Here is a 7,554-nt window from a genome sequence, read left to right as displayed (position 1 = left end):
GAGATAGCTGAGTGGCCCTCAACCCCCTCAACCCCCGTAGTTGATAGATGGGATCCTGAGACAGGACCTCAAAGATTAGCATGCCCTGTACTTGAGCAGGCAGGAGGGCAGTGAATTCACCGTGAGTTAGAGTTCAAAACAGTGAAGCAATTAAAGGAGGCTGTAACAACCTATGGTCCTCATGCACCCTTCACTGTAAGCATGGTCGAATCCATTACTAACTTGGACATGACTCCAGCAGATTGGGCTAGCATGTGTAGATCTGTGCTAAATGGAGGACAATATTTGTTATGGAAGGTTGCCAATGAGGAATTTTGCAGGGAGACAGCTAGACGAAATGCAGCAGCCGGTTACCCTCAAAGAAGTCTAGAGATGTTGCTAGGAAAAGGACCTTATGAGGGTCAGCGGCAACAAATTCAATATGATCCTGCTGTATATGCACAGATTGCTGCAGACGCAGTTAGGGCATGGAAGACTTTACAAGGACATGGAGATTTACAAGGTCAGCTATCTAAGGTAATACAGAGACCTAATGAACCTTACGCTGACTTTGTAGATAGGCTTATTCAAACAGCCTCCAAAATTTTTGGTGACACAGAACAAGCAATGCCATTTATAAAACAACTGGCTTATGACCAAGCAAATCGTTGCTGCAGAGAGGTCATTAGACCATGGAAACATGAAGATTTAAACACATATATTAAATTATGTAGAGACATTAATGAACAAGGACAAGTCTTGGCAGCAGTACAACAGGCTTTAGATGCCAGGCCAAAAACATGCTACAATTGTGAACAAACAGGACATTTTAAAAGGAGTTGCCCCATAGGAGGAAGGTATAACAAAGTTAGGTATCAAAGGAATAGAACACCAGATATTTGCCCACGATGCCGTAGAGGGAGACACTGGGCTAATGAATGCCGTTCTCAAACCACCATAGAGGGTACTCCATTATCAAAAAATGGACAAGGACCAGGTGGTTACCCACGATATCGTGGAGAAAGGCATCAGGCTCCATTGCCAAAAAACGGACAGGGGGGCCCAATGCTCCGGGGCCCACGACCACAAATGTACGGGGCACTGGAGGAACCCAGAAAAACCATGGAGGAACCCAGCAACCCCATCAGGGTAGTACCCAGGACACATTATCCATCCGATCTCTCATCAGACGAACCAGAGGGAGCGCAGGGTTGGACATCTGCGCCTCCGCCAGAGCAGTACTAACTCCAGAGATGGGAGTTCAAATCATTCCCACAAGAGTAAAAGGACCTCTTCCCCAAGGAACAGTAGGCTTATTGTTAGGACGCAGTTCTTCTACGCTAAAAGGACTTATGATAAGTCCCGGGGTAATTGATCCCGATTATGAAGGTGAAATAAAAATTATAGCTAGTTCTCCAAAGGGTATATCAGTAATTTCACCAGGAGATAGAATAGCACAGTTATTAATAATATCCAGCCTACATGATAAATTTTCCAGTACTACTATGGAAAGAGGTTCCAGGGGTTTAGGCTCCACAGGTGTAGATTGGGCTATGCTGTCTTTGAATTTAGATTCTCGCCCAATGCTAAAACTAAATATTCAAGGACATGAATTTAATGGGCTACTGGATACAGGTGCAGACCTTAGCATCATATCTCTTCAAGAATGGCCAAAACATTGGCCATTACAACAAGCCACTCAAACGCTTCGAGGCCTAGGAGTGGCAACTAATCCCCATAGAAGTGCAATGGTCTTAGATTGGAAGGATCCTGAAGGATGTGAAGGAACTATACAGCCATATGTATTGGATCATCTTCCCGTAAATTTATGGGGACGAGATGTCTTAGATCAATTAGGTTTGACATTAACAAATAATATCAATCAAAATGCACCCACTATTATGGCTAGACAAGGTTTTAGGAAAGGAAAAAGATTAGAAAAACAAGAACAAGGTATAGCAGCACCAATACAAATAGATCAAAGAATAAATAGACATGGACTGGGTTTTCAGAAGGGGTCACTGAGGCAATAAAAATCACTTGGAAATCAGATAGACCAGTATGGGTTTCTCAGTGGCCCCTGACTAAAGAAAAGATACAAGCAGCCCATGACCTGGTCAAACAACAATTAGCGGAGGGACATATACAACCTTCTGTATCTCCCTATAATACTCCCATTTTTGTCATTAAAAAGAAATCTGGTAAATGGAGATTATTACAAGATTTAAGAGCCATTAATAATGAGATGGTTATTATGGGACCTGCTCAATCAGGGATTCCTCAATTGTCTGCTTTACCAAAAACCTGGTATGTTTTAGCTATAGACATTAAAGATTGTTTCTTTTCAATTCCAATTCATCCTGAGGATAGTCCACATTTTGCATTTACTATCCCTGCACTGAATCATGAAGGTCCTGATCAGAGATATGAATGGAAAGTGCTCCCTCAAGGGATGGCTAACAGCCCAACTATGTGTCAAATTTATGTTAATAAAGCAATCCAGCCACTTAGAAATCAAAATCCTGAACTACAAATATTTCACTATATGGATGATGTATTGTTAGCACACAAAGATAAAAACACATTGTTGGAATGTTATGCCACACTTACAAATTTGTTAAAAAATTATAATCTAGAGATAGCAATAGATAAAGTACAATTAAATTTTCCAATTAATTATTTAGGAGTTCTATTATCCTCAACCATGGTCCGTCCACCTAAAATTCAAATACGAGTAGATCAACTCAAATCACTTAATGACTTTCAAAAGTTGTTGGGAGATATAAATTGGATAAGGCCTTATCTAGGCATACCAACAGGAGAGTTGGGACCTTTATTTGATATCCTAAAAGGTCCATCAGATCCAAATTCACCCCGCATATTAACTCCTGAAGCAAGAAAGGCATTAAAAATTATTGAAACATATATGGAAAATATGCATTTGGACAGAATTGATATAAGTTTGCCTTTATTATTCATTGTAATACCAACAAAAAATATTCCTACAGGAGTATTTTGGCAAGAAGGTCCATTATTGTGGATACATTTATCTTACTCTCCTAACACTATTCTTACTAGGTATCCTGAGGCTGTAGGACAATTAATACTGAAAGGAATAAAAGCAGCAAAGGGAGTGTTTGGAATTTCTCCCAATAAAATTATTACTCCATATACTATGGAGCAAATTGATGAGTTAGCTAATGAGTTAAATACATGGGCAATAATCATGTGTAAATCAAATGTTTCATTTGATAATCATTTACCATCTAATCCTTTGTTGTCTTTTTGGTCTAAACATCCTGTAGTTTTTCCTAAAATGACAAGAAAAACACCTATCGTGAATGCTCCAAATATATTCACTGATGGGTCTAATAATGGTACAGCAGCAGTAGTTACCCCTGATCAAACTTTTACATTTTTAGTTCCCAAACAATCAGCTCAAAAGGTAGAGCTCAATGCAGTTTTACAAGCTTTTGTGATGTTTAAAGATTCTGTATTTAATTTATTTTCTGATAGTCAGTATATAGTTAATGCTATAATATCCCTTGAAGATGCTGGTAGGATTTCCCCTTCCTCTACTGTTTTCTCTTTGTTTTCCACTATACAAAGTCTAATCTGGGATAGAAAAGATCCATTCTTTATAGGACATATCAGGGCACATACAGGATTGCCTGGAGCCCTTAGTTTGGGCAATGATTTAGCAGATAAAACTACACATGATATACATATTTTTTCTACTGTAGAAGAAGCTACAAATTTTCATAAAAGGTTTCATGTTAATGCTAATACTTTACAAAAGCGTTTTAAAATAACTAAGGAACAAGCCAGGCATATAATAAAACAATGTCAAAATTGTGTGACCTTTTTACCACAAGTTAATCTTGGAGTCAATCCTAGAGGACTGATACCTAACCATATTTGGCAGATGGACGTCACACACTTGCCAGAATTTGGAAAATTAAAATATTTACATGTTACAGTTGATACTTCTTCCGGATTTTTGATGGGCTCCCTTCATGCCGGAGAAAAAACTAAAGATGTTATAGCTCATTGCTTACAAAATTTTGCCACTGTGGGTGTTCCTAAACAGTTAAAAACTGATAATGGTCCTGGTTACACTTCTAACTCTTTTAAACAATTTTGCTCATCTTTTGGTATTACTCATATAACAGGAATCCCATACAATCCACAGGGACAAGGCATAGTTGAAAGAGCTCATCAAACTATTAAAACGTACTTATTAAAGCAAAAAGAGGGAATTGGAAAGGGGTATATATCCCCCAAAGATAAACTTAAAATAACCCTTTTTACTCTAAACTTTCTAAATTTGGATTCATCAGGACTTAGTGCTGCGGAAAGACATATGTATCCGAAAAATGTACATAAGCCTAAGGTACTTTGGAAAGATATTCTAACAGGACAATGGAAAGGTCCCGACCCAGTTATTGTCTGGAGTAGGGGTTCCGTTTGTGTGTTCCCACAGGGAGAACAGCAGCCGATTTGGATTCCAGAGAGGTTAACCAAAACAATTTCTACAGAAAAAGAAGATGATTTGACTGAAATCCATAACAGCTGATATCCAGAGCTCCAGCTTGGCTATTCTTACATCTGCGACAGTGATTAACCACGGTGCCTTTTTCAATATCTATTTTATTATTGCATTTTTCCCACATCATAAAGTTCTATTTTATTTTTTGAGCTCATACAAACCTAGGTTAATGTTTTTCTGATCAGTTTTGTTTTTTGACTGTGTTTTATTTTTTGACTGTGGAGTTTTTAAACATTGCAATGGAGATTTCACCTAGGTAAAGCTACAAGGCCTTTATTATTGTCTTATATGTTGTATGTTATGTGCGCACACTTCTGTTTTGTGTTGTATGTCTGTATGTGTGTATGTCCATATATCTTATATGAGGAGCGCTCATGAATAAATGGATCCGAATTTTTTTTTATTCACGTGATTTTAATGGTTTAATTTAGATTGGGTAAACAGCTGTTGAAAATTGTTTTAATATGTGAACAAATAAGGAGGTTAACAGATCTGTTTGTTTGCTTTCACCTTTCCTTCTCATTATATTTAATAATTCTGTTCAGGATAATGTAAATTGTTCAAAAAATTGTTTTCTTAATGCCTGTTGGAATGTTACATAATTTTTTTCCTAGCATCATTGCCAGAATTCCTATCTTCATCCCAGTGCCGGTGAAGACAAAGATAAAACCAAACTACAGCTTCTTCGGTAGCTATCAACAAACTGTATAAACTGATGCATCAGTGAATAATAACTCAACAAGTAATGCTCAATCAAGGAGTAGATTTACTTTGGGAGGAAATGGACATATTGACAGATTCCTCTACTTTGAACTGCTTGCAGAACTTGCCTGGACTATGTATCACTTGTATGCATTGTGAACTATCTGTTGGTGCAGCAAATTGTGGTAATGCTGGCATCTTTGCTGATGGTGTCACCGGTGGTACAATTTTTCAAAGGAGCCCTCAATTGGCTTGGTGTCATGGCATTTTTCATCCTCCTCCCTTCTACTAGTGATGGCCTAAAATTTGGGGGCCAACAGAGGTGAGGCAAAGAACCTCACCCCCCCATTGGCACCAAGGACAAGTTTGGGGGCCAACAGAGGTGAGGCAAAGAACCTCACCCCCCCCACTGGTGCAAAGGCCTATCCACAAGTATGGCTGTATGCTGGACCGGTAGTCAGTGACGGGTATGATCCGATTGCAGTGGTACCAACCTAAGACAGGAGGCTGACGCCTAGAGGTCAGTTCATCCGATGACGGGTAAGGACCATATGTTGAATTGGACTACCTAACAGGCACGGTCCCTAAGCCACATTACTTGTTGTTTATTTAAACAGAAGGGGGGAGATGCTGAGAGCCACAGCCGAGTCTGTATGGCCCCTGGCATTTTGCCAACAGTATTGATTGACAGGCAAGGCGTTAATATCCGCCTCTGCCGCTACTTTTGAGTTCTAGCGCTAATTTTGAGTTCTCGCGCTATTTTTAGTTCTCACGGGGATTCCCCGGGAGTTCCCATTGGTTGTCGAAGTGCAGGAGGAGGGTTTTCCCGGATAGTTATTTCCGGCTGGGGGTTGCTGGAGGAGCCTCGTGGCTTTTCGGGAGGATTCCCCAGGAGCGTGTGTGAGGTTTTTTCTTGCAGTAGAAAAAATAAAATTTGTTCCTGCTTTGGTGGCTCGTGATTTGTGCCCAGCCAGACTGCGGCACTTTTTAGCATGCAACTCAGGAGGGGTTAAAATAATTGAGTAACATGGTTGTGGCAAAACTAATGTCATATTATTGATGTAAGCAAGTTTTTTAAGGTTCACATCTAAATTTATTTATTTATTAAATAAATAAAGGTCCATCTATAACTAAAAACAAATTCTTAAAAAGAGGCAAATTTTAAATAACAGTTTATTTTTATGTTTAATAATTACTTATCAAGTCAGGCACAGTGAAACATAGGTGCCTGTAGTTCTATTTACTTGGAAGACTGAGACAGGACTATCACTTGAGCCAGGAGTTCAAATCCAGCCTGAGCAACATAGAGAGACCCCCATCTCAAAATAATAACAATATATCAATGTGTATATTGTATCTATATTATTTGGCTTAATTATGTACTAATAATTATAATTATGAAATGAGGGTCTTAACACCTCACTGGCTGTGTTAGACCAAGACACAAAAAAAGACCACTGACTCCAATTAAAATCAAATTAAAGCAAGCTTATTATTTCGACCGGCCGGGCTGCCTCTCCCTCCCAAAACCGCAGGAACAAGACAGCAGCCGCAGCTTTCCTGCAGCCCAGCTTTATAGCCCAGAAAGTTACACAAAGTGGGGTTACAGATAACAGAACTCTGACTAGCATAACACAAATGGCAGTTTACATTTTTGCTGGCCCCAACATCAGAATTTATGAGGACCATTAGAGCCTCAGAGAGGGTCATTATCTGGCCAGGGAAGGCCAAGATTTGTGAGGTGTCACTAAAGTTTCAGAGAGGGCTGCTATCTGGTCAGAGAGCCAGGCATGGGTGAGTTCAAGGCACGGGCAGGCATTCCAAGCAGGTTCAGAATTTGCAGTAATTTATAGTAAAGCCAAAATTATCTTTTCATGGCTTTGTGGCGAGATGGCTCCCAATTTTAAGAAAAGATCAGGTTGGGTCTATCAGCTGCTGGCCAGAGACCCTCTTGATTCCTACCACTTGGGCCCCTCCTGGGTAGTTCATAGCCTGGCTTCCCTGGGAGAAAGAGGCTGAGCAACACAGAAGTCATGGTCTTTCTGTAACCTTATTTTGTAAGTGATAGTTCATGTTTTCGCCTTATTCTATTATATTCTATTGTTCAAACCAAAGCATTAGGTCCTGCCTACCCTCAAGGGGACTGGTATATAAAAAGGGGTGAATAAGGGGAAGTGGGACCAACAGGAGCCATCTTAGAAGCCACCTACCACAAATGTCAACTTTTACATAACACTTCTCTATATCTGTTTAAACTTAGGGTGAATTTTTTTTTCTGTCGTCTTAAAAAATGCATGAGAGGATGCAGTGCTCCAAAACTCTTT

Source organism: Urocitellus parryii, chromosome 5 (genome assembly GCF_045843805.1).
Source record: "Urocitellus parryii isolate mUroPar1 chromosome 5, mUroPar1.hap1, whole genome shotgun sequence".
In the NCBI taxonomy this organism is placed as follows: Eukaryota; Metazoa; Chordata; class Mammalia; order Rodentia; family Sciuridae; genus Urocitellus; species Urocitellus parryii.
This window is presented reverse-complemented; position numbering follows the sequence as displayed.